The sequence below is a fragment of the Halichoerus grypus genome, chromosome 11 (genome assembly GCF_964656455.1).
Source record: "Halichoerus grypus chromosome 11, mHalGry1.hap1.1, whole genome shotgun sequence".
NCBI classification, from domain to species: domain Eukaryota; kingdom Metazoa; phylum Chordata; class Mammalia; order Carnivora; family Phocidae; genus Halichoerus; species Halichoerus grypus.
Genome location: NC_135722.1, coordinates 1,346,555 through 1,373,257, shown reverse-complemented (window position 1 = coordinate 1,373,257; position 26,703 = coordinate 1,346,555). Strand labels below are relative to the sequence as shown.

General features: G+C 50.7%; 1 long non-coding RNA gene and 1 pseudogene across 4 annotated transcripts in view; one reads left to right on the top strand and one right to left on the bottom strand.

The window, feature by feature from the left end:
- Window positions 1–26,703, bottom strand: part of LOC118524554 (uncharacterized) — a 178,067-nt gene that overhangs the window by 13,903 nt on the left and 137,461 nt on the right. For 2 of the 4 annotated variants that reach the window (XR_013442232.1, XR_013442237.1), the window contains exon 3: window positions 5,338–5,562. The exons of 1 other annotated variant lie outside the window; for it this stretch is intronic. This is a non-coding gene — a long non-coding RNA (uncharacterized LOC118524554). Of the gene's footprint in view, window positions 1–2,104; window positions 2,810–5,337; window positions 5,563–26,703 lie in introns of those variants that run through there. One more of the 4 variants, XR_013442235.1, reaches the window with a different exon arrangement.
- Window positions 11,559–18,047, top strand: LOC118524537 (phosphoglycerate mutase 1 pseudogene; annotated as a pseudogene).

Genomic DNA, 26,703 nt, shown 5'->3' with positions numbered 1-26,703 from the left:
CTGTCCACTGCAGGGCTTGCTGCCCACTGCACGGCTTGCTGCCCACTGCACGGCTTGCAGTCCACTGCAGGGCTTACTGTCCACTGCAGGGCTTGCTGCCCACTGCAGGGCTTGCTGTCCACTGCAGGACTTGCTGTCCACTGCACGGCTTGCTGCCCACTGCAGGGCTTGCTGCCCACTGCAGGACTTGCTGTCCACTGCAGGGCTTGCTGTCCACTGCAGGACTTGCTGTCCACTGTACGGCTTGCTGCCCACTGCATGGCTCGCTACCCACTGCATGGCTTACTGTCCACTGCAGGGCTTGCTGCCCACTGCACGGCTTGCAGTCCACTGCAGGGCTTGCTGTCCACTGCAGGGCTTGCTGTCCACTGCACAGCTTGCTGCCCACTGCATGACTTACTGCCCACTGCAGGGCTTGCTGCCCACTGCAGGGCTTGCTGCCCACTGCACGGCTTGATGCCCACTGCACGGCTTGATGCCCACTCTATGGCTTGCTGCCCACTGCACAGCTTGCTGCCCACTGCACGGCTTGCTGTCCACTGCAGGGCTTGCTGCTTGCTGCCCCCTTTGCTGCTCCAGGCAGGGGTGGACATGTGGCACCAGGTGTGCTGTATGCCACACTGTTTGCTACTTGGAACGGTATTTCTGGCTGTGCACTGGTCATCTGGGCCCATTGTCACGGTGTCCCCATCCCGGCTGGGCTCCTGGGGGCAGAGAACGTTCTGCCAGTGTGCTGATGTTCGTGCTGCTTGCTGGGCAGCAGTGAGTCCTTTGTCTGACCCAGGATGGACAGAGCCCTGGCTGGAGCAAGGTCCTGGGGGGAGCGGCAGGAGCCTGGGTTACACTGGCGGCCGGAGCCTGTGGGCCGCGGTGAGTGTGCTTGTCCGTTAGCCTCCGAGTCGGACGGGACCCGTCACCCAGCACAGATCTTCCAAACCGCCAAAGACACTTCTCAGCTCTCCTGTCCCTCAGCGTCCACAGTCATCCTCCAACCACCTTTCCCTCGAACGGACCCACCCCCAGCTTCCCTCCCAGCTCTCTGCTTAGTCCTCCTTCAGCTGCTTCTCCTTATCTGCTAGGTGTGGATTTCCTCATGGCCTCGCTTCTCCCCTCCAGCTCCTGCTTCTCCCCCCGCTTCTTGCTTTCTTCCCCTCCCCCCGTCCAGCCCCGTCCCTGCTCCTCTGTCTTCGTCATCTGTATGCCGGAGACCCCACACCCCCTGCCCCAGCCCGCAGCGTGTGCACGGCCCACTCTGTGCCTGGCACTCCAGGCGCCTCTCGGACACCTGCGTCCTCGCACGCACTCCAACCACCTTCCCTCATTGTGGGAGCCGGTGCCACGGGCCCCTGGTGAGTAGCCGGCCCACTTGTCCCGCTGGGGACTGGCTCCACACCCATCCATCAGAGGGCCCTGTCATTCCTGCTCCGAAATGCGCATCTCAGAGCCCAGCTGATGGCCCCCTCTGGCCGTCACAGCCACCATCACCTGTAGGGTGCCCAGGGACTTGGCGGGTCCCCCCATTCTTCCTCCTCTGACAGCCCGCCTTCGCAGCGACAGGGGCCTCTAACAAACACAAACCAGCCCCTCGCGCTCCCCTCTTCAAAGCCTCAAAGGCTCCCCACTGTACTTAGAATAAAAGCTAAAAGCGTCCACAGAGGCTGGACCGATCACTGTGAAGTGGGTTTTCTCTTGGGGACTGTGTGAATGAGGGCACGGGGGGGGGTGACGGGGGGTGACGGCCCTCCATGATGTTACATCTTCCAGAACAGATCTGTGGTGGGACTTTCCATTCTTCCCTATAGTTTATTAATAAATAAAGTGAGTTAATTCGGTGTTCGAGCTTATGGCCTGTGGCTCTGTATCTTTCTGTTAAATGTGTATCTGGTTATTCCATACTTGGCCCCTTGGGTCCCCGGCAATGTCAGGTGCAGCTATGAAGTTTGGGGTTTGTGTATTTACCTTGTCCCAGCTGCCACCGCACGTGGAAACCACGTCTCCTTCCAGGAAGAGGCAGAGGCACGCACGGCATCCAGCCCCCAGGCCGGGCTGCTTCTTTCTCAGCCAGACTCGCCAAGACCTTGTCAGGGACCAAACACCAGCTCCGTTCTGTCAAGTTTTCTGGATTTTCTTTCTTTCCTATTTCTTTAATTTATGCCTTTATCTTTATCAATTCACTTCCTTTTGCTTTCTTTTCCTTTTTTTTTTTTTTTTTTTTTTTTTACATTTACTCAGTTAGAAACTTTGTCTCTAATTCATCTATGAACCGCTTTAACTGAAGGAGAGGATCCCAGTGTGGGCGTTGTCCTGCAGCCCAACCAGATTCCCTTACTTTGCTAACTGCTTTCTTTGTAGAAGGACTGTCCAATTGTTGTTACGAGGTGAACAACATAGTGGCAAATAAATTAAGGTGAAAACTTCTCCGAGCTTCCTCAAATCCCCGTCGTGCACTGCCGACATTAGCCCGTTTTCGGAATAAACCCTATCCCAGCGTTGCGTGCGAAGGTGGCCACGGCTGCCGATACCTTGTGTGTCTCCAAAACAGGAATACTTTCAGCTCACATATGTCGATGTGGCTCATTCTGTCCCACGCTTGCACAATGTTCCATCATGTAGGTGTATCACCGTGCATGAAACAATTACCCTGTTGGTGGAAAATCACATTATTTCCAGATCATCTGTTTTGTATTGTTTTGCTGTTTCCATGACACATAATGCAGCAGAGTAGACATCCTTGTTTGTGAATATCTTCATGCTGACACGCTTCGGCAAAGACTGAGATCCAAAATGGTCTTGAAGAGCCAGAGAATATCTGCAATTCAAATTAAAAAGATGAAAACAAAAGGACTAGTAGAAACAGGGACAAATAATGTAAACGGGAAATTCACGTGTAAGAAGAAATACTGATGGCCAAGGCACATAGAAGAGAGTCCAGGGGGTCACACAAATGCAAAGGAAAACAACAAATGAGCTCATCCATCCCCAGTTGACGGGGGCGCAGGGAGGGGCCCATCCATCACGGCCCGGAGGGCAACCGACGCATCCCAGGTGCCAAGCACTCTGGCGGCTTCCACACGCCAAGTGTCCAGAAGCCCCTCGGACCGGGGCAGACCGGGCAACCCAATGGTCGGAGTGAGTTCGAACCTCTACCCGGTAATTTGTCAATAGCAAACACGAGGTTAGCACCATATGCCTTCCACCTTGGCACACCAACGTGCGCGGGCTGCATCCTCTCTCCACACCGCACCACGAGCACCACCGGGCCCACCAGCTCCAGCAACACCGGGCCCACCAGCACCAGGCCCACCAGACCCACCAGCACCAGGCCCACCAGGACCAGCACCACCAGGCCCTCCAGACCCACCAGCACCAGACCCACCAGACCCACCAGCACCAGGCCCACCAGACCCACCAGCACCAGGCCCACCAGACCCACCAGGACCAGCACCACCAGACCCACCACCACCAGGCCCACCAGACCCACCAGGACCAGGCCCACCAGACCCACCAGCACCAGGCCCACCAGACCCACCAGGACCAGCACCACCAGACCCACCACCACCAGGCCCACCAGACCCACCGGGACCAGCACCACCAGGCCCACCAGACCCACCAGGACCAGCACCACCAGACCCACCACCACCAGGCCCACCAGACCCACCGGGACCAGCACCACCAGACCCACCAGACCCACCAGCACCAGGCCCACCAGACCCACCAGCACCAGGCCCACCAGACCCACCAGGACCAGGCCCACCAGACCCACCAGCACCAGGCCCACCAGACCCACCAGACCCACCAGGCCCACGAGCACCAGCACCACCAGGCCCACCAGACCCACCAGGCCCACCAGCACCAGGCCCACCAGACCCACCAGCACCAGACCCACCAGGCCCACCAGACCCACCAGCACCAGGCCCACCAGACCCACCAGGACCAGCACCACCAGACCCACCACCACCAGGCCCACCAGACCCACCGGGACCAGCACCACCAGACCCACCAGACCCACCAGGCCCACCAGCACCAGGCCCACCAGACCCACCACCACCAGGCCCACCAGACCCACCAGGACCAGCACCACCAGACCCACCACCACCAGGCCCACCAGACCCACCAGGACCAGGCCCACCAGACCCACCAGCACCAGGCCCACCAGACCCACCAGGACCAGCACCACCAGACCCACCACCACCAGGCCCACCAGACCCACCGGGACCAGCACCACCAGACCCACCACCACCAGGCCCACCAGACCCACCGGGACCAGCACCACCAGACCCACCACCACCAGGCCCACCAGACCCACCAGGACCAGCACCACCAGGCCCACCACCACCAGACCCACCAGACCCACCGGGACCAGCACCACCAGACCCACCAGCACCAGACCCACCAGGCCCACCAGACCCACCAGCACCAGCAGCATTAGCACCAACCCCACAGCACCACGATGAATAATGGTGGTGACAGGGGAATCTCCAATTTAATCCTCATTTTAGTGACAATGGTTTGGGGTTGCATGTTTTTAAATTATGCTTCCATTGGCTTTTGAAAACAAGTACGCAGTTTCTCTCTACCTTTGTTTGACATTGGGTTTTGTTATAAGTGGCTGCTAATTTCTAGCAAATGCTTCTTGGCCTTAAGTAGAGAATGTCTGTTATGTCATTTGGTTTTCCAGCAACCAGCCATCTTTCCTATTGGCACCGTTGTTTCTTGGGCGGAAGCCCCCGGTGTGTATACTGTGCATGAGGGACAGTAACGTCTCCACCCCATGAAAGGCAAAGGAGACAGATCCTTTGTGTCGGCAGCTGGGGACAGGCGAGCACAATAGACCGGTTCTTGCTCAATGTCCAACCTTTCGCAGGGTCCTGGCTGTGGAGGACATCCAGGGTTCCTGACCCAGGACCCTGCCCAGATCCCCTCAAAGGAGGAGCCACACATCTACCAGCCTTCCTGAGACAGCCGTGGCCTTACGGCGGCACCACTGTCTTGAATTGTCCAGGGACTACTGACACCAAATTCATGGGGGCAAAGCACAGCAGGGCTACGCACCAGTCAGAGCTGGGGTGCACGGGAAAACGATGAATGATCGACTGTCAGCTCAAACCCCCCTCAGGGCAGGCCCAGCACGGATCCTGCAATCACCCCTTCAGTGGCTGGACCACCAGCAAGAGGAGGCTCGAGTGGGCACCTGCAGCCCTCTGTCCCACTGAGAAGCTCGTGGATACGATGTCCCCTTTCTGGGCAATTGCAGGAATTGGCTCGCCACTAGGGACCACAAGGCCCAGGGTGGACGACCCCTTTCCATTCAACCCTCCAGCCCTGACAGCAGCTCACCTGATTAGCAGACTCAGGTAAGGGCTCTACCAGCAGCCACCATCCCAGGGCCGTCTTCTGCCTGGAGCCGGTCACTGCGGCCCTGGTGCCCGCAGCGGAGCTGACCGCCGGCCCGCGCTGTGTCTGTCCACACACACCGAACATCAGAGTCAGGCTGTCTTTCCGTGAATGCTGCCAACGCTGGGATCCTGGCTCTGCTGCTGGTCGGCGGGTCCCGGCTTACACCTTGAGTCAGGGCACAGGCTGGGTCAGCTATGCAGGCGGGGACGGCAGCATCTGCTTATTCGTGGCACGAGCTGAGACGATCTCCTGGAAGCAGAGGTGTGAAGACCTCGGCTCCATCCTCCATGTGTCTTGGCCCTGGGGAATCCATCACTTCCATTCGCATAGGAGAGACAGACACACAGAGAGGAAGACAGAGCACGGAGCAAGGGGTGGGAGGGGATTCTCAACAGGCAACAGCTGCGAGGTGAGGTTTCCTGAGCATGTAAAGCCCTATAAAGCAGGCTGGCTCTGAAAGAGCTGAAAATCCCCTGCTTGTTTGGGCTATTTTTCAAAATAACAAATGTGCAAAAATTTGAGTTTGGTGCTGGTAGACTTTTGAGCTAAGGGATCACAACCTGAAGTGAAGAAGTAAACAGCCAAGCGGCCATTACCCGGAGGCCAGCTTTGGGTCCCTCTCCTGATCATCACATACCCCCTTCCCGTGAGTTTGGTCTACGTCCGGCTAGGGGTTTGGTGCCAAGGGAAGGCCCAGCAAAGAGACGGGGTGGCCCTGTTGGATCCGAAGCTGAGACCATCACCTGGCATCTGGGCTCCGTAGGCCACTGGACACACAGCAGGATGGGAGTTCTAGAGCTGGCAGGGTGGGGGGCTGGGCCTCAGAGTCCTGCGGTGTGATGGAGACGCAGAGGAGGATCCCCTGCATTTGACTCGCATGCATTTCTTTTCCAACGTCACAAGAACTGACAAGAGACCTAAGCTAGGTGCACCCTCTTGCCAGAGCAGGAGCCAGATTCGAGCTGTGTGGTGTGGGGTCCCAGGCCACTGACTCAAGACGAGGCAAATAGACAAGCAGATAAGGGCTATCACAGGTTTAGGGACCTCTCGCCCAGGCACCCGCACTGTGCCCTCCGGGGGGCAGGGAGGGGCACACAGGCCCAGGGGACCCTTAAAACGTCGGATGCTATTCAGAGGGCTCACTCCAAGCCCGCTGACTGCTGTGTCCTGCCCAAGTGCCCGGTGCATCCTGTCTGAGCTCAGAGCTTGGAGTTCAGGACAACGGCTGCCCACTGAACATCAACAGCTGAGGGCAGAGAGAGCAGGTGGAAAGGAATGGCGTGGAACGCACTGACAATGCCTAGAGCGCGGGCATCCGGGGCAGGGAGGGTCGGGGCGGGCGGTTTGGGAGATGGGGCTCAGCATCCTGCACCCAGAATGCAAATGATGAACCTCCAGGGAAAATCCTGGTACTTCTCCCGTCTGCCGGCTGCAAAGGGCACATCCCGACCCAGCGCCTCACGGGAATACCCAGTCGCAGCTCCCCGAGCACCCGCTGCCCCGTCTCCCACAGCCCTGCCTGTGGGGACTGCCTGCGCCGCCCCGCGGGTCCCACCCAGGTGGTCATCCTCTTGCCATCAGGCACCGGCCCTGCGGCCCAGACGCCTCTTTCTTTTGCCGGACAACAGTGCCATCTGGTGGCCGGCTCTGCACCAACGCCCCTCCTTAACCGGCCGGAAAGAGCATTTCAGAACACAGGACCCTGAACAAAGTGATCTTTTTTTTTTAATCACTGAGCCAAATTCAGATGCCCACACCAAATTCAACAGTAAAGCATTAAAGTTCCTCAGAGTACCCTTTAAAAAGCAGCTAGGGCGCGCCCGTGCTCGTACAAAACATCCAAGCGCAGATGTCTGCGTGGAAACGGAGTCCAGCTTCACAAGAGGGACAGGAAAATCCACCACGAACTGCACTTCGCCCAGACCTAAGCTGGTCGTCTCATTCTTTCTGTCTAGATTTTCCGACGTGTGTACAACCATTTAGCCAACAGAGTCTGTGCTTCAAGCAACGATCCTCCAAGGTTCTGCTAAAAGACCAGTGATGATGAAGCTTTGGACTCACAGCATCCTCCTCCCCAAGTCAAGGGTACCATGCTCTGGGCAGGCAGGGAATTCAAAAAAAAACCCCTAATTGCCTCTAGGCAGTTTGGTCCCTCTCCACAGCGAAAGTGGGTCCTGGCGTAGGGGGCGAAGACAGAGGGGTCCTGGATGCCCTGTGTCCATGGTTGCATGGGACAGACCAGCCACCAGGGCAGCTCAGGTCAAGGATCAGGAAATCCAGCCTCCCCTTTGGGTTTCGGGTTTGCTAGCTCCCACAGTCTTATGTGCTAATTCCTTAAAATAAATTGAGGGAGAGTGCGTGCATACGAATAGGACATACACACACTCTTGGTTCTGTGTCCCTGCAGAACCCAGATCAACACTCATACACACCCAGAAACAACAATAAGAAGGTCCATGTGTACGAGAGCCAGGCTGGAGAGGGGCCGGGGTGCCTGAGGGTAAGGGAAGATCGTGTGGTGCTGCGGGAGCCTGGGTCTGGGAAACACTCCTGAATCTAGACTCCTTGAGGCAACCGATCAGCACACATCTATTGAGTGCCACTGAATGCCTCCACCTGACCCAGCAGCAGACAAACCCGGGGGCCTATGGTGGGACTCTGTAATTTTTAAATTTTGTGATTTGGGTGCTTTTTCTGAACTGTGGGTTCTCCACTGGCAAAACAAGAAAGATAGAGTGCTGTTTTTCATGACTCGGTGCCACAGGGAAACCCTAAGTGAATCCTGTGAACTGTGACCTACGACCTCTGGAAACAGATGCACGAGTAGGTGGCAGGACACAAACCCGTCTCGGAGCCTGGGCGTCTGACTCTAAAAGGGCCTCAAGTGGATTATATTTCCTCTTTCTATCACCTCCCAGGGTTCTGCTGATTATTGACATGTTAGAACTGGCTTGAAATCTTGTACTTACTATTAATGAAATATATCACCGTGCAATGCTTTCTTCTCGGGCCTCTGGCTTGATAATCCTGAAGGCAGAATGAGTCTGAGGCCCACGCCCTGCCGAGAGCAGCAGAGGAGAGCTTCAGCCCCCGGAGAGACCTGCAGGTCCTGGCAGGCTAGTGAGGGGCACAGACCCCCAGAGGACAGAGCTCGGGATGCGGGTCCCTCCCTGGAATGAGAAGAGCAGCCAGGGTGGCCCCAAGGCCGTCAGCACCATCCCGGGAACAGGAAACAGGCATTGATGGATTTGGCCACAACAGTAAACCTGGGGCGTCGGCTGGTGGGCAGGAAACCGTCTGCCCCCTTCTCTCCCTTCCATGCAGATAGCCACCCAGCACTGTCCAGGTTCTCAGGTTGCAGGTGGAAACCCAAGCAGCTACTGGTTTCCCCCAAAAGGAACTTTCTCCCAGCCAGGAATTGGTGCTCAACGAGGCGGAGACCCAGCCGCCACGCTCGCCTTCTCGCCGCCAGAGGGCGCAGCGCGTCAGCCCCAGCCTGCAAGGTGGGCTCAGGCTGCTCGGGGCAGCTGGGCGTCCAGACCAGCAGGACCGCCAAGGAGGGAGGCTCAGCTCGTCTGCAACCAGAGCTTGAGTTGTTGACCGAGGGAGGTTTCTCCCCACCCCCGCTTGTGTCGGTCCTCATTCCCCATGTTTCTGCTTTAAATGGGACTACAAAATTCAAATGATATTTTATATCATTTTACAGACCAGCAAAACCTCAAGCTAGAACTCAATTATTTCTGGTGCTTTTACGTTCAAAAATCAGGAATCCGAAAAGGTTACCACTCCTCACAAGACAGGACGCCTCCTTCCCCTGCCATGACTGTCCCCTGTGCACCCAGGCCTGGGACGCCGCTGCTCCCCTCCTGTCCCTTAGCAAACTTCCTCCCGAGCCCCCCCCCCCACCGCCTGAGGGACAGCGGGTCTGGTCTGCAAGCAGGGCGGTGGCAGAGACTGGTTCTCAGCATGAGCTGGACTGTACAGATTTCCAAGCAAGATTAACATGTTCGAAGATACAACGTTTCAAACGTAATGTCATACAAAGTTGCCAAGGTCCCTTTAGCGAGAGGTCTTTTGGCCTTTGCCGCTCTGTGCAGAAGGCTGCTGGAAAGTCAGGCCAACGTGCCCCTGAGCTTCAGAAAGCTGCTGTCAGATCCTAGGCACGGGGGCCGGGGTCTCAAAGGCGGACGCACCACTGCTCTGGCCCCATGCGGGAAGTGGGTGGGAGGAATGCATTAGAACAACATACTGTGAAATCCCTTCCCCACGGTTAAGAATACTGTAGGAAATGACAACTCTTTGGTAGGAGGGTAATGTTACCACTGACGTGCTCGCTGAATCTGCACTCTATACGCAGAAACACAGAGCCCCCCCCCCCCTTCGGGCTATCATTTGCCAATACTGGAATATTGCCTCAAAATCAATGATCAATCAACTGTGATTAAGGACAGACATCTACTGTCTGACGCTATTGCTTGACTAATCATCCACTTTCCTTAATATCAAACCAGCCAGATTTTGGTATTTTAATGTGCGAGGAGTTAACAAGACATCCTTTGGATGTGATAAGTAGATCCGTAGCCTTTGAAACTCCCTGTGGAATCTCTGAAATGCAAGCTTGTAAGTGCAGAGAGACTGGGAACAGGCTGTCAGAGACAGTGAGGACTCTGAACGGGTGGTCCTCCCCAGATGCTGCCGGACCCGCTTCCGGCTGTGCTGCAGCCACGAGGGGGGACGACCCCCATGGAGACAGCCCGAGCAGGGCCACTGGCTGGCATCCCTGAGTCATCCCAGCTTCCTTCTGGAACCAGAGCCTGGGGCAGGGGGGAACCCAGGGGAGCCTGGCCTGGAGCTCTGACGGCCACTTCAAAGACACCCATCCTCCAGTAACCACATTGCCAGCTATGTGGCCGAGATAAGGGGCCAGGCCACCTACCCATGAAATTCCGCTCGAGAAAGCCCTGGAAACCCTGGAAGCCATTCCCTTCCTGCACCCAATTTCCACTCTCATGCCTTAAGTTCACCAATAAAGAGTGAACCCGTGGAACCCCAGCCCCCACCCCAGCCCCAAAAAGTTAGAGACCAAGGTCCACGCTGCCTCCCTCCCTCCCTGCGACCTTGCTGTGTGGCCCCAGGTGTGCATATGCCCTCCAGGACCTGTGAGTTATAAAGCTTCCTCAGAGCCCCCTGATGGTTCTTGCTGAAGTGTGTCCCGTCATCATAGGAAGGACCACCAGGGCCCGTCCAGCCACGACGTTGGCCCCTGTGGGGAAATGCGTCTGGTGGCCCACCACCAGGAGTACGGGCCCAGGGGAGGGCCTGGGCATCCCAGCATCACTAACCACAGGCCGAGACCCATGACACGCAGGCAGATGGCAGTGAGGCCCCCGACGGGAGCACCAGCGGGCCAAGGAGTCTTTCCTGAGTCGAAGACCTCACCTGCCCAGAGCCAAGTCCACTGGACAGGTGAACCTGGACAAGACTGAGGGCTATAGGGGCGTCTGGGTGACTCAGTCGTTAAGCGTCTGCCTTTGGCTCAGGTCATGGTCTCAGGGTCCTGGGATCGAGTCCCACGTCGGGCTCCCTGCTTAGCGGGGAGTCTGCTGCTCCCTCTGTCCCTCCCCCTGCTTGTGCTCACGCACGCTCGCTCTCTCTCTCTCTCTCTGTGTCAAATCAATAAACAAAATCTTTAAAAGAAGAAGAAGAAGAAGTTTTGCCGGACTCCCACAGAGCCAGCTTCTCGTTTCACTGATATTCTCTCTCTCTTTCCAATTTCCTTGGCTTTATCACTTCCTTCCTAACGGTTGTGCTTGCTTTCATCAAGCACTCTCCTTTCTCTGGTTGCCTGGGGTACCTGTTCAGTTATTGATTAGGGACCTTTCTCTCCTCTTCTATGCCCTCAGGGCTGTAAGACCCCCACTAAGCACTGCTTTTGCTGCATTCCACAGACTTTGCTATGCTGTATATTCATTTTCACTTACGTTCAAAATATGTTTAAATTTCCATTGAGACTCCCTCTTTGACAATTGGGCTATTTAGAGATATCTGGTTTGATTTCCAAATAGCTGGGGAAATCTTCGTGTTACTCATTTCAAGGTTAATTCTGCTACTTTTGGGGGAGGCAGACTTTAGACCCCCGCTTGGCCACATGAGGATGGGCCATGGCCTGGAGGACGTCTTCCCCAGGAGGTAAGGAGCCACACAGCTCGTGCTGGCCTTGTCACCTTGGGTGGGAATATCTTTCCCTGTTTCAGACTCACTGTGTGCTCCTTGGTTCTGCTTAAGCATGTGTGTCTGGTGGTGCCTGGCCAAACCCAATGCTCTATCTGTCCCCGGTGGGAAGAGAGGACAGGATCTTTCTGCTGTGGCACAAGAGAGGTACATGCAGGCCAATGGCCCCACGTCAGCTGCCAGGAGGGACCAGCTGGCCGTGGGGGACCAACAGTCGCTGTTGAAACTGATCTCGCTCTGTCTCTTCTTCCTGTGAGTAGAGTATTGTCCCATCCAGCACGTGAATGCCGTGTGTTTTTCTTGGCGACTCCAATATGGAAGGGCAGAGGACAGAAGTGCTTAGACGTCTCCTCCCGGTGACAGGCAACAGACGCCACTTTGCTCAACACATACTTCATACGATTTCTATTCTTTTAAATCTGTTAAGGTTTGTTTTATGGCCCAGAAGACGATCTATCTTGGCAAATGGTCTATGTGTGCTTGAAAAGAATGAGTTTTCTCAACAAACAAACAAAAAAAGCTGAAGCAGACCATAAATACAGAGAACAAACTGGTGGGTGCCGGGTGGGAAGGGGAGATGGGCAAAATGGGTGAAGGGGGTTGGGGGTATGGGCTTCCAGTTTTGGGGGGAATGAGTCACGGGGATGAAAGGTACAGCACAGGGAACACAGTCAATGGTATTGTACTTGTGGTGTGTGGTGGCTCATGGCAGCCACACTTGTGGTGAACACAGCACAGCACATACATTTGTCGAATCATTGTGTTGTACACCTGAAACCAGTGTTAACATTGTGTGCTAATTAGACTTCAAGTTTTAAAAACCATTAAAAAGAGAATAAGTTTTCTCTACTGTTGGGAGAAATAGTCTATAAATGTCATTAGGTCAAGTTGCTGATAGTGTGGTCAGGTCTTCCATGTTCCTACTGACCTCCGCCCACTTGTTCTATCGAGTACTGACAGGAGTGTTGAAGACTCCAGCTGTAACCGAGGATGTATCTTTAAAATCAACTTTTGCCTCTTGTGTTTTGGAGCTCTGTTATTATGTGCATAGTGTTTATTATCATTTTGTTTTCTTGGTGAATGGACCCTTTTATCATTGTGTAACGTCCCTCTGAGTTTTTTATGGCCAATCTTTCTCCATCCCTTTACTGTTGACCCAGCGAAGTTGTGATATTAAAGTGGGTTTCTTACAGAAAGCGTATACTTGGGTATTGCCTCTTTATCCAATCTGACAATCTCTGTCTTTAACTGTTGTGTTTAGAACATTCACGTTTATAGTGATTATTGACATAGATCAAACTCTGTTATTTTGGTAGGTCTTTTATATTTTTCATGTTTGCTCTTTGTTTCTTTTTTCTTCTTTTTCTGTCTTCTTTATATTTAATTCAGCATTTCTTTTATTATTCCATTACATGTCTTCTATTGACTTATTTATATCTCTTTTTTAAAAACATTTTTTAGAGTTTGCCCTAGGGTTTACAACATACACTTTAAAATAATCTAAGTCCACCAGTAAGTAATATTATACTGCTTCATGTATGCAGTAAGGACCTTATGTTCTCAGATCCTCCCTCCTATACCTATTGTGGTAGTTGTCATACACCCCATTTTTACATAAGTTGTAATCATACAGTTCATTGTTAGTATTATTGTTTTAAACAGCTAGTTATCTTGTAGAGCAATTAAAAATAAAGATAATATTTTACCTTCATTTTGTCCATTTCCAACATTCTTCTATTTGTAGACCCAAGTCTCTGACCTATATCACATTTCTTCCACCTGAAGAACTTCCTTAAATATTTCTTATAGGGTAGGCCTGCTGGAAATAAAGTCTCTCTGTTTCTATCTGTTTAGGAAAGTCTTTATCTCTCCTTTACTTTTGAAAGATAGATTTATTGAATATAGATTCTGGGTTGACTGTTATTTTCTGCTAACACTTTAAAAATGTCACCCCATTATCTTTCTTATGTGGTTTCTGATGAGAAGCCTGCTGTAATTCTCATCCTTGTTGCCCTGCAGGTGATGTGGTTCTTATGCTCTGGCAGTCTTCAAGATTTTCCTGTTGTCTCTGGCTTTCCACAATTTAAATACAATTTGCTTCAGTGTGTGTGTGTTTGGGTATTTACCATGATTGGTATTCTCTGAATTGGTGTGGTAGCTATCATTGATTTTGGAAAATTCTCAGCCATTATTTCTTGAAATATTTCTTCTGCCTTCTCTTTTTCTTTTCTTTTTTTAATGCCTGAGATTCTAATTACACATATGTTATGTTATTTGGTATTGTCATACAGCTCCTGGATGCGTTGGTTTTCTTTTTTACTCTTTGTATTTCAGTTGGAGCCCTTTGGAGGCATTTTTATTTCTTTTACTGTGTTTTCAATTTCTAGAGTTTTGATTTTATTCTTTCTTATAATTGCATAGCTCTGCTTAAATTACCTATGTGTGTAGGCCTCCCACCTGTTTCCTCCTACATAAAACTTTCAGACCTAACACTATTCTCGCCTGTATCACCACAGATTAATGTTCTTTCTTTTGACAATTATAAGGGTGGACTCATACAGGATACTCTCTTTTGTGGCTGGCTAATTGGTTCAACGTTTAGGTCTGTGAAATTTGTCCTTACTGTTATATGTGGCAGTTCTTTCTTTTCCTTGACATATAGAGTTCCATTGCACAAATACATCTCAATTTACTTATCTGCTCTGTAGTTCATGGACACGTGAGTTGTTTTCAGTTCTGAGTATTAAGAATACAGTGGCTTTAAATATTTTTGCATGGTTTTTTGGTTGACATTAGCATTCATTTCTGTTGGGTATATAACCAAAGTGGATTTGCTGAATCATAAGGAAATCGCTTTCAAAAGTGATTGTGCTGGGGCATCTGGGTGGCTCAGTCAGTTAAGCATCTTCCCTCGGCTCAGGTCATAATCCCGGGGTCCTGGGATCAAGCCGCTAGTTGGGCTCCCTGCTCAGCACAAAGTTCCCTTCTCACTCTGCCCCTCCCCCTGGCTCGTGCTCTCTCTCTCTCTCTCTTTCAAATAAATAAATAAAGTCTTAAAAAAAAGTGATTGTGCCAAGTTCTGCTTCTTCCAACAATGCACAAGAGCCCCAGCTGACACACATCCTTACCACCATGTGGTAGTAGCACATTGTGACTAATTCTGTATTTTCCTGATGACTCACGAATCTGAGCAATTTTTACTATGTTTAGCCATTTGGCTATTTTCTTTGTGAAATGTCTATTCAAATCATTTGTTCATTTTTCTATTGGATTATGTGTCTTTTAAAAATTATTTGTGAGAGTCATTATTATGACATTATTATGACATTATTATTATGATTATTATATTTAAATTATTCACAAGATCCTGATACCAGTTCTTCATCAAATATATGCTTCTTCAGTATCTTCTCCAGCTCTTCTGCTTGCCTTTTCATTTCCTTAAAGGTTTCTTTTTAATGACAGATTTCTTAAAATTAAATGTCCCAAACTATTATATCTCACCCTTTAAGAGAACATGGAACATCATAAAATTGCTGTAGGTTTCCTATGAAAGTTTTATTATTTTTAATCTTTCACACATAGAAATGCAATGCATCTGGAATTACTTCTGTGTATGATGTAAGGTAAGGGTCAAGCTACCTTTTTTAAGTCTGGATAGTCTATCACAAACCATTTATTGCACACTGCACTAAAGCATCACCTTGGATATAAATAAGTTGTCATACAATATGTAGGACAAGTACTGGACACTGTGCTGTCCAATACTCTAGCCACGTGTGGCTATTTACATTTGAATTAATTATAAATTAATTAAACATAAAATTCATTTCCTCAGACCCATTAGTCACATTTCAAATGCTCAATAGACTCATGCAGCTAGTGTCTCTGTGGATGGTGTCTGTTATGCCAGAGCTTCCACTGGACAACACTGTGGGCTGCTTCAATAGTCATCTGGTCTACCTTCCCTCACGGCCACATTCTCCTAGATACTCTCCCTTCCTACTAAGTTTGCTATCTGCTAAAGTAAACCAGCTTTGTTCTTCAAGACTGTTATGGCTTTTCTTGGTCTTTTGAGTCTCTGTATACATTTTGGAATCAGCTTATCAACATAAGCAAAGTTAACTTTCTGGGATTTTGATACAAATGACATGGATTCCACATATAAGTTTTGGAAGAATTGACATCTTTATAAATGTGACTTTTCAAATCCATAAATATAGTATTTGCCTTTATTCACTTAGATCTTTAATTTCCCTCAAAAATACGTTCAATTTTCATTAGTTCTTCCTTTGGTTTTATACCTAGGTAATTGATTTTTTTAATATTTTAAAATTTAAAATTTTATTTGATCTGTTTTAAATTTTATTTTTAAGAGATTGTTGCTTGTCATCAAAACATGATTAATTTTTTTATGGATCCTGTATCCATCTATCTTGCTATATTAACTTTTTAGTTATAATAGATTTATTTGAGCTTTATACATTAAAAATTATGTTATTAACTATAGCAATTTTATTTCCTCTTTTCCAATATTTATAGTGTTATTTCTTTTCCTTGTCTATTGAACTGACTGGGTTGTATAATTCAACATTTAACCGACCCAGTGTCAGGCACATCCAGGTCTTGTTCATGTTTTTAGGACAAAATGTTTACTATTTCAACATTATTTTAATTTTGTAGATTTAAAAAATCAGATAGGATTATTTACTTCTAGCCATAGATTCTAAAATTTTTATTATGCTTTGGTTTCCAACTGGGAGCAATTTTGTCCCACAAGGACATTTGGCACTATGTGGAGACACTTGCAGTTGTCATGACTTGGAGTGTGTGATGCTCCTGGCATCTAGCGGATAGAAGCCAAGAGTGCCTCTAAACACACGATGCTTAGGACAGCCCCCACAGCAAATCCTCATCTTGATGCTTTAATGTTAAACTCTACTCACAAACTTGGAATCAATTCCACTTGATCATAATATCTTATCTTTTCAAATGTTGTTATATTTATTAGCTAATAATTTGTTAAGTATTTTTGCATCTGTGTTCATAACAGAAGTTGGCTTTAAATATTTCTTTCTTGAAATGGCCTTGAAGGTTCGGGGGATCATAAAAAATCATGTCTTTTACTTTGTCTATTCTCCAGAAAAATATATGTAAATTTAGAACTCTTGACCTTCTTTTTTTTTTTTTTATGTTCTTAGAATTCACCGATGAAACCATCTGGGTCTGGTGTTTTCTTTGTGGCAAGATTCTAATAATGGATTTAATTGACTTAACTGACAGAACTATTTAGATTTCCTATTTCTCCTTCATTGACTGTATAAATTATAGTTTTAAAGGAGTTTATCCATTTATAGAAATTGCCAAATCCTTTTATAATCTTTCTGATAGTTGTAGGTTCTATAATGATGTCTCCTTTTTCATTCCTTATATTGGAAAATTGCTTTTCTCTCTTTTTTTCTTGATTACACTACAAATTTTTCCCAAGCATAGTTGGCCTGGCAAGAAAATAAGATCATCAGATGCCAAGATCCATTAAAAAATTGGGGTGAGCAAGTGCATGGGAGCCAGGCGCAGCTGAGGCTAAACAACGACTCTGGAATCTCGGCTCTTGGGACCTGGAAATCCGCTTCACTGGCTAGAATGATGCCAATCTGAACCCGGCCTGGCACGAGAAGGTGAAGTGTGGTGGGCAGGTGCTGCGAGGTGCTGGCTGTGAGTTTGACACCAGCTTCACTTCAGTGCAGAGGAGAGCAATTTGGATTCTCTGGACAGTGCGGGATGCCCCTGATCAAATGCGGCTGCCAACAGTGAGGACCTGGCGCCTCGAGGAGCAGCACTATGGGGGGTCGGACTGGCCTCGATAAAGCAGAAACTGCTGCCAAGCACAGCAAGGCCCAGGTAGAGATCTGGAGGTGCTTGTGTGATGCCCCACCACCTCCGATGGAGCTTAACCATCCCTTCTAGAACAACATCAGTAAGGATCTCAGGGATGCAGACCTCACCAAAGATCAGCTGCCCTCCTGTGAGCGTCTGAAGGGCATGATTACCAGAGTGCCTTTTTGGAATGAAGAAATCGTTTCCCGGATCAAGGAGGGGAAATGGGTGCTGATTGAAACAGACGGCAGGGAGTTGTCAAGCATCTGGAGGGTCTTTCTGAAGAGACTGGTATAGTGCTGAGCCTGCCGACTGGAATTCCCATGGACCGTGAATTGGACAAGAACTTGATGCTCATCAAGCCTGTGCAGTTCTGCGGGGATGAAGAGGCTGTGGGTAAAGACACAGAAGCTGTGGCCACCAGGGCAAGGCCAACAAGTGAAGGCGAGTGGGCTGACTACTTTCCCAAGGATGCCCCCCCCGCCCATCCCCTTCTCTGCACCTGTCACACTGACCACATCTGTGGGCCTCTTCAGTTTTAGCTGCAGATAGGAACCGGTGGCTCCTAATTCCATTAGCCATTTTGTCTCTGGCACCCACTCTCTTCCTATAATCTAGTCAGAATGGCACTTCTGGGACACAGGTCCTCAGTCCAAGCTGAGGGACACTCTTATCCAGGAGAAGAGAGGTGGTAACTCGGTGGTCTTTGCTACTTTGTTTATTTCTAAGCACCTGCTGAGGTGGGGATAGGGAGGAGCCACGCTAAGGTGTGACCAGTGAGAAGCAAGAGAGTCTATTTGTGTTTGCAGGAGAGAGTCCTGTCCTGTTCTCATCAGGTGACTCGTCTGGGGAGCTCCAATCATTCCAGAGGAAGATGAATGTGACCTGCATGGTGATTACAACAATCATTGCTCCTCAGACCCGGGAAGAGCTGGCCCCAGAAGACTGGGACCAACCTGAATGCTTATGCGTTGCATTTACTTTTACAAATAAATACATATAGATAATAATAACACAAAAAACCTTCTGGGATCTCTAGTGGTGTTGAAACATCAAATATTCACATGTGATCACCCAAAACTAAGCCTTTCCTCACACCAATGTGGGGTGAGCTCCTTGACTTCGAGGCCTAGAAGTTCTTCCCACCGTGTGTTTTAGAACCCCTCCCCTGCCTTACCGCTCTTCTGGCAGTGAAACGCCTCCCAACCGTGCTCGTGTGTCTTTCACTGTTTCTGTTTCTGATCATGCTCTAGTTGTTTGGCCCTGCGTCTCGGGCCCAGTACTCATTTTGAGTGTAACGGTACTAAATCTTTTTTTCCAAATCAGTATAATAAGGGAGTGATGTGCAAAAAAAAAAAAAAAAAAAAAAAAGATTGCATTGTTGTAGGTTGTAATGGGTTGAACTGTGCCCTCCCTACCAAAAAACCATGTGGAAATCCTCAGCTCCAGTACCTCAGAATGCTACCTTATTTGGACATAAGGTCTTTCCAGAACTAATCCAGTTAAAATGAGGTCATTAGGGTAGGACCTAATTCGGTAAGATTGGTGTCCTTATAAAAAGAGAAAAAGTTAAGGAGATGTATGCACAAAGAGACCACCATGTGAAGATGCAAACAGAATTTGGGGTGATGTCTCTACAAGTCAAGAGCCCCAGAGATCACCAGTCAACCAGCAGAAACGAGGAGAGGGGCATGGAGCAGATTCTCCCTCCCAGCCTCAGAAGGAACCTGCAGACACTTTGATCGTGGACCTCCAACCTCCCGAACAGGGACAATACATTTCCATGGTTTTGGTCACAGAGTCTGTGGTACTTCACTATGGCAGCTTTAACAAACTCATACCAAGTATGCAGGGAAGCCAGTGAAGCCTAGGGGACACCAGCCAGTTCTAGTGACCGGGTGCACTGGTTTCAGAGGGCAAAGTCACGGTACAGGACAAGTGACCACAGGACAGGACGCCACGGCGGAATCTCCATGTGAACACGTGTCCCCAGAGGGAACAGCTTCTCTGAAAGCCTGAACCGTAAAGTAAGGTGTCCAAAGGCAAGGGAGTTGAGGGGTCCCGTGTGTATCTGGGTGTAGCATAAAAGGAACATGAGTGTAACCCTTATAGGAACTTGAAGATGGAATTTAAATATCTGTGTGGCTCAAAAATTCTGGCCGAGAATTTGGTTTCAGATTCCACAATTTCATGGTACCTCCGAGCTCCCCGGCTAAAACAAAGGCAACTGATTCCTAGAAGACCTGACCTCATGCCCACATCTCCAGTACCCCCACAAACATATCCCAGTTGCATAGGAGCTCCCAGCGACAACAACCACATACCCCAAAATATCAGGGTTTTAAAGGGCTTTTCTGAGCATCAGAAGAAAAAGAAAGAAAGAAAGGGAGCGAGAATCAGACACAGAAGTTCATGAGGTTTTGGAACTTTTAGAAAAATAAAAGTAAATATACTTAATCTGCTAAAAATAAAAAAATCCCAAACTTATGACTAAAATATAATACAAGCGAGGTTTGATATAAGCAATTGCTTCAGAAATGAAAACTAGCCGACGTAAGCCACCTGCGGGCTTGGCCCCCTACTAAGTAGGGGATCACACGGAGGAGGCCCAGGGCCCCAGGGAGAGGAGCAGAATGTGGGTGAGGGCTTCGTACCTGGGAAAGCCTGCACCCCCACTGGCAGGTCCCTGACCCTAGGGAGTCTCCCTTGTTGGCCTGGGGGACCTGGAAGAGGAGCACTTGGGATGGGCCTCATCCACAAGCAGGGGGTAGGAGGTGGTGTCTGGCCTTCCACGTCCCAGCGGTGTCTCACCCCTAGGGAGGAGGCTGGGCTGCTGGCACCTCCCCACCCCCAGGTCCAGCCTCGGGGGCTCAGGTGCCCCTGGGATCATGTGCAGGGGACCAGGAGGGGCCCACCGGGGATGCTCTTGGTAACCGGGACAGATGGGGTCAGAGCAGATGTCACCTCCTGGCTCCAGAGTGCAGGTGCCCCCTTGGTTCCCCTCTGGTGATCACCGCCGAGCCACCCCGAGGCCCAGGACAGCTGCACCTCCCCTGGCCCCTGCAGGCGGGGTGGCGGGGCTCACCCCACAACTGCTCTAACCTGCATTTGGCAGCCCCCAGGGCTTGGATAGTGCCTGACCTCACAATGGCCCTATGATCTGCATTTCGGCCTCAGTCACTGGAGGGGAAGAAACTTCAAGAACTGTGTTGGCAATGGGGATTGACAAGGAGGAGCCCGGGGTCCCATGGGGACCTGATGTCCTGCAGCATAAGGAAGACCCTTCCCTCAGCTGCTGAGGGTGAGGCCAGGACACGGCGGTTGTATTGCTTGCAAAGGCCCTGGGGCAGTGAGCGGATCAACACCAGAGCAAGAGAAGCAGATGTGGGAAAGGAGGTTGAACAAAACTCTTGAAGAGACGTTTCAAGAGTGAGTCTTGAAACCTCAGGGGAAGGAGTGGATCCTAGTGTTCCCGAAAACCCAACCTGGACTTGGGGGCAGCCTTGCAGGGGGGCTCTCAGGGATGTTCCCAGCCCGTTTCCCCTCATCCTTTTGGGGGCAAGGGGGTGAAGGGGATGAGGAGATGAGGGGGTGGAGGGTTCTGTGGGGCCCAGGACGTACACTCAGAGGAGTCACCGCTTCTCGGGGAAGGTGGAGGGCCCTGCTGGCTGGGGTGGTGTCAGGAAGGCTGCCCCTGGGGACGTCTACCTGTGCTGGGGTGGACGGTGTGAGCACTAGAATTAGGGGTGAGAGCAGGAAGGGGCGAGGGAGGGAGGGAGGGAGTCCCTTTGAGACTGCCACACCAATGTTGTCACCAAGGTCTGGGCTGGAACTCTGCCTGGGAACCTCCCTGCGCAGCGGACTCCACCGCCATCGCCTGGTCAGCAGCGCCCCCTGCTGGCCCCTCCACGTCCGGCGGTCCTCCCGTCTTGCACCCCAGAAGCAAAGGTTGGGCACCGAAACCGTGTCCACAGCAGGCCAGGGTCATGCCATCCGTGCACTCCTTCCACAAATATTGACCAAATATCTACTATGCGCAAGGCACCGCTTTGACCCAGAGCAGTGACCAGAACGACAGAGACCCTGCTCCCCGGGTTAATCTTCGGGGAGACAGGAGAGACAGCAGGATGGAAAAAAAGCCGCATATTTCAGATCAGGAGCCCTGGAGCGAGTGCAGGGGTCCCACCTCACACGCACATCGGCGAGCTGAAGTGCGTGCATTCACGTGCGTAGACAGAGACATGGAAAAGCCAGGGGGTCCATCCTGGCTGCTGTGTGTGGAGTGGGGGGGGGCTCACTCCCGCGACGGCCCCAGGAGCTGGAGCCCTGGCCCTCCCGGAGCGGGCACCAAGTTGGGGGAAGGCAGAAGCCACAGGAGGCAAGCACGCGCTGTTCCAACTTTGCAGCAATGATGAAGCAAAGGTGCATCTAGCCGCAAGCTCTTCTTTACGTTCTGATAAATGTTTCTTGTGTCTATAAGACAATGTGACCACCCAGAGAGTCTGTATCTAGTGCCTTTCAAATATGGACCCACGAAGTCCTGCGTCTGTGAGCTAAGGGAGCCACACACTGGACAGACAAGACAATTGCTTGTATTCCGGTTTTCTGCCCAGAATTTACTGATCTCTCTCTTCTCAGCCGAGGAAGGGGCAGACGTGGGTATGTTTGGTTCAAGCAGAGCTCCTGGGCCCAGGGGAGGCTCAGCAAGAGGAGGCCAGGGCCCCCGGGGGCAGGGAGAGAAGCCTGTGAGCGAGGAGCCCCGAGCGCTGAGCTGAGCTCTCTCTCCCGGAGACGCCCCGCGGGGAGAGGCGACGTGCTGCGGACACAGCCGTGCGTATTCTCCGGAAAACGGAGAACGGGCGCGTACATGTGTCTCCATCGTATTGACGGATCTTCTGTCGACGGCTGTCGTGTTGTTACTCATCCAGTACCAGTGACTCTGATAAATACCTTCTCAGGAACGTGGGAATGGTCCGATTTTTACCCCTGCTGTCGATGTGCTGAAGTGTTTTAACAGATGTATCAATACTGAGCATATCTACCTGCTTAGTACGATCCTTCCTTGCCATGATGGGTTACTGTGCAAAGGGGCTGATTCTCTAAGTTTGCAACGGAGGGTCTGTCCCGGCCGCCCCAAGCCGCTGATGGGCTGCCGGCAGCAGCCTCACCCCACTTCGGCCGCCCGGTTCCCGCATCTGCGTGGGTTTCCTCTTTTCCTAAGGACCCAGTCATAGTGGATCAGGGCCCACCCCACTCTGCTGTGACCTCACGTCAGGGTTTAGACAAGCTTGTTAATGTCCTGTCCTTCCATCCCGGGTCTTTCTGAGGCGCCCTCCGCTACGTTTAGGGTAAAACTCCAACTCTTTAGCAACTTCTATCTGGCTTCCTCTGAGCACCAGGGGCTCCCGGAGGCTCCTCTCCTGCAGAAACACCACCAGCTCTCCCTGAACCCGACTCTCTTCTTCGACTAAAGACCCCTCCGCCCTGCCACGGCCCTACCGTGGCCACCACCACCTCCGCTGCTGCCATCCCACCGTCCCACCTCTGCCTCGCACTCCAGACCATGAGGCTCTATTCCACACTTGACCCTCAGAGCCTGACGCCATGGGGGCAGAGGGCAGAAACCCATAAATGTCAGATTTAGTGTATGAAGGAGGTCAGGGCATGAGAAATGGAACAGGCCCAGGGATGGGCCCGGGAAAGGATACTTTGGGGAGTTACAGAGAGGAAGGGAGGGCCTGAGCTTTGTGCTTATCGACTGTTTACTTGGAAGACTAGGGATCAGGTTTTGATATACAGGGAGCCAGAGGGTCATTCCATCTCCACAGAGGAGGGGCAGCTCTCAGGGTCCCAGGAGCCCGAGCTGCCTCGCGGGCCTCTGTGGGCCAGTTTGGGTCTTCAGGCAGGGGAGGGGCAGAGAGGGAAGGTCCAGGAGGAGAGGAGGGAGATGAGCCAGGAGGAGGGCCCTGTCGGTGAGAAGGGGGTCCCAGGGTCCTGTCCATCGTGAGAATATGTTGCCCAAGTGGGGGGGGTGCAGATGAGGAAGTCAGAGTGTGAAGTCATGGAGAGTCAAAGTCAAAGAGCCCCAGAGCAGTGGGCTGGGCAGCCCGGGTCCCTGCGTCAGCACAGGCCACTTGAGGTTGGTGTCCGGAGCCTCAGATCTTGTACTGACAGCAAACACGGACTCAGCAGCTGGACTGGGAGCCCCCACAGGAGCCACAGCCCCCCTTGGAGCTCCCACACGAGCCACAGCCGGAGCCGCAGCCTCCGGAACAGCCACAGCAGCCCATGGTTCTGGTGGGTTGGGGGTGGAGCAGGTCAGAGGAGCAGGTGCAGAGGACAGGTGTTCAGGCGTGGAGCCTCCTGGGCCGGGAGCCCTTTATACACCTGCCCAGGTGTCTTTGAGCACCTGCTCGCTTCACTGTGGCTGTTTACACCACTTCCTGGGATGTGCTTACTTGTTTGCTGGACTTCGGGTTTTCACTGGCCACTTCCTCATTGTTGGACCCTGTAATTATCCTGATCACCTGTCTTCTCTGCTTTCCCCAGATGACCTGCGGAGATGGGTTTTGAGAAGATGTGCCTCCCCCAACAAAAACACCTTCCACTGAATTGGCCACAGTCTCTCAAACATGATTAATAACACTTACACTTTTATATTACTTCGAACTCCTAAAATATAAGATGGTTGTGCAAAAAAAAAAGAAACTCAAAATACAAGGGAAGATGTTAAAATAACCAATAAATCCCATCACACATGGTAACATTCTGATTAATTTCTCCCCATCTTACCTTTCCCCCAGACAGCTGTATCTTCTTTTAAATTAGAATCTCTATGTAAACCTGGTTTTCAGGTATTGTTGCCGAACTTTTATCCATGTCATGAAAGAGGCTTAATTGAAGAGAAGACTTTACAGCCTTACCCCGTCTTAGCACACAGGGGAACACTGGCTAATTTTGCCTTTCGGCTTCTTCGGGACGTCACACTTGCTCCCAGGTCCTGGCTGTTACCAGGAACAGCTGCAGTGCTGAGCGTTAATGTGCATTTCTCTCATCTCTGTGGATTTCAGAATTGGGAAGGGGCATCTCATTTATTGCTTTAATTTCTTTTTAGTGAGGGTGATTTTTTTACTACTATAAATTATGTTTTCTTTGAATTCTCTATTGCTTTAAGAAGTTATTTATATATTAAGGAAATAAATTTCTAGTCCTCAAACAGTGTAGTTTGTTTTCCACAGGTGTTCATGTGGGAGTTCAGGTTAGGATATACTAGTTAGTTAGTTAGTTAGTTAGTTATTTTAGAGAAAGTGTGAGAGGAGGGGGACAGAAGGAGAGGCAGAGGGGAAGCAGGCTTGATCCCCAAACCCTGAGATCATGACCTGAACTGAAACCAAGAGTCAGAGCCTTAGCCAACTGAACCACCAGGCGCCCCTAGGAAATTTTTAAACAGCAGCTGCCTGTGCGGGCAGGACACCCATCCCAGCAAGCCTTCCGACAGGGCTGGGTCTGAAGCTGGGGAGGTCCATGAGCACAGCGTACACGGCCTGCCAGGTGCAGTGAGCCCCAGGCGGGGCCGTCCAAGGACCACGGGGTGACGGCAGAGCCTGGTTGTTCTAGCAAAGCTCTCCCCGCTGCCAGAGATGCTGGGCACCAGCGGGGGGCACAGAATATCTGCCCAGGAACCCCCCCCCCACCAGAGCTTGCAGCCCTGCCCGCAGACACCGGCCAAAGAAAATAAGAAACATCCCGTTTTGTTCCCACATGAGCAGAGGGTCTAGACAGGACTGCCCAGACCTGAGAAAGGTAGAGGGATGCCCCGATAACCTTGCACACAAGCCATAGAAAAGAGAAGAGGGAGGGAATAAACAAGACAAATCAGTCTAAACACAGTCCAGGAAACAAAAGTGTGTTTCCTACAAATGGTTGAGCTATGTAGCAAATTAAAATATGCATAATAATTTTAATAGGGTTCACAGGTGAATGACACGGTAAAACTACAGAATAAGTTTTAAAAGGAAGAAGAGATCCTTTGGGTGAACACCCAGTAGTGCAATTGCTGGGTCGTAGGGTAGCTCTATTTTCAACTTTTTGAGGAACCTCCATACTGTTTTCCAGAGTGGCCGCACCAGCTTGCATTCCCACCAACAGTGTAGGAGGGTTCCCCTTTCTCCACATCCTCGCCAACATCTGTCGTTTCCTGACTTGTTCATTTTAGCCATTCTGACTGGTGCGAGGTGGTATCTCATTGAGGTTTTGACTTGGATTTCCCTGATGCCCAGAGCATGTTTTCATGAGTCTGGTAGCCATTTGTATGTCTTCTTTGGAGAAATATCTTTTCATGCCTTCTGCCCATTTCTTGACTGGATTTTTTTTTGGTGGGGGGAGGTTGAGTTTAACAAGTTCTTTATAGGTCTTGGATACCAGCCCTTAATCTGATAAGACATTTGCAAATATCTTCTCCCATTCCATAGATTGCCTTTTGGTTTTGTTGACTGTTTCCTTTGCTGTGCAGAAGCTTCTTATCTTGATGGAGTCCCAATAGTTCATTTTTGCTTTTGTTTCCCTTGCCTTTGGAGACGTGTTGATCTGGATGGAACTAGAGGGTATTACGCTCAGTGAAATAGGTCAGTCAGAGAAAGACAAAGACCATATGATCTCACTCATGTGGAATTTAAGAAACAAAACAGATGAACATAGGAGAAGGGAAGGAAAAATAAAATAAGACAACATCAGAGAGGGAAACAAACCATAAGAGACTCTTAACTCTAGGAAACACACTGAGGGTTGCTGGAGGGGAGGCGGGTGGGGGGCTGGGGTAACTGGGTGATGGGCATTAAGGAGGGCACGTGATGGAATGAGCATTGGGGGTTACATGCAACTGATGAGTCACTGAATTCTACTCTTGAAACTAATAATACACTATATGTTAACTACATTGAATTTCAATAAAGAATTTAAAATAAATTAAAAATAATTTTAAAAAGAAGGCAGAGCAGAGGCCTAAGAATATAAGCTGGGCACCAGAGAGCATCACAGATAGGATAGAGGAAGCTGAGAGCCCGCAGAACCACAGGGATGGCTAGAAACTGAAGAGTGGACACAAAAGGAAGCAGTGAGAAGTTCCCAGTGCAGGTGGAAATGCAGAGAGAGGGTCTGACAGAGGCGGAGGGCATGATGATCCAGCCCCCTGAAAAATGG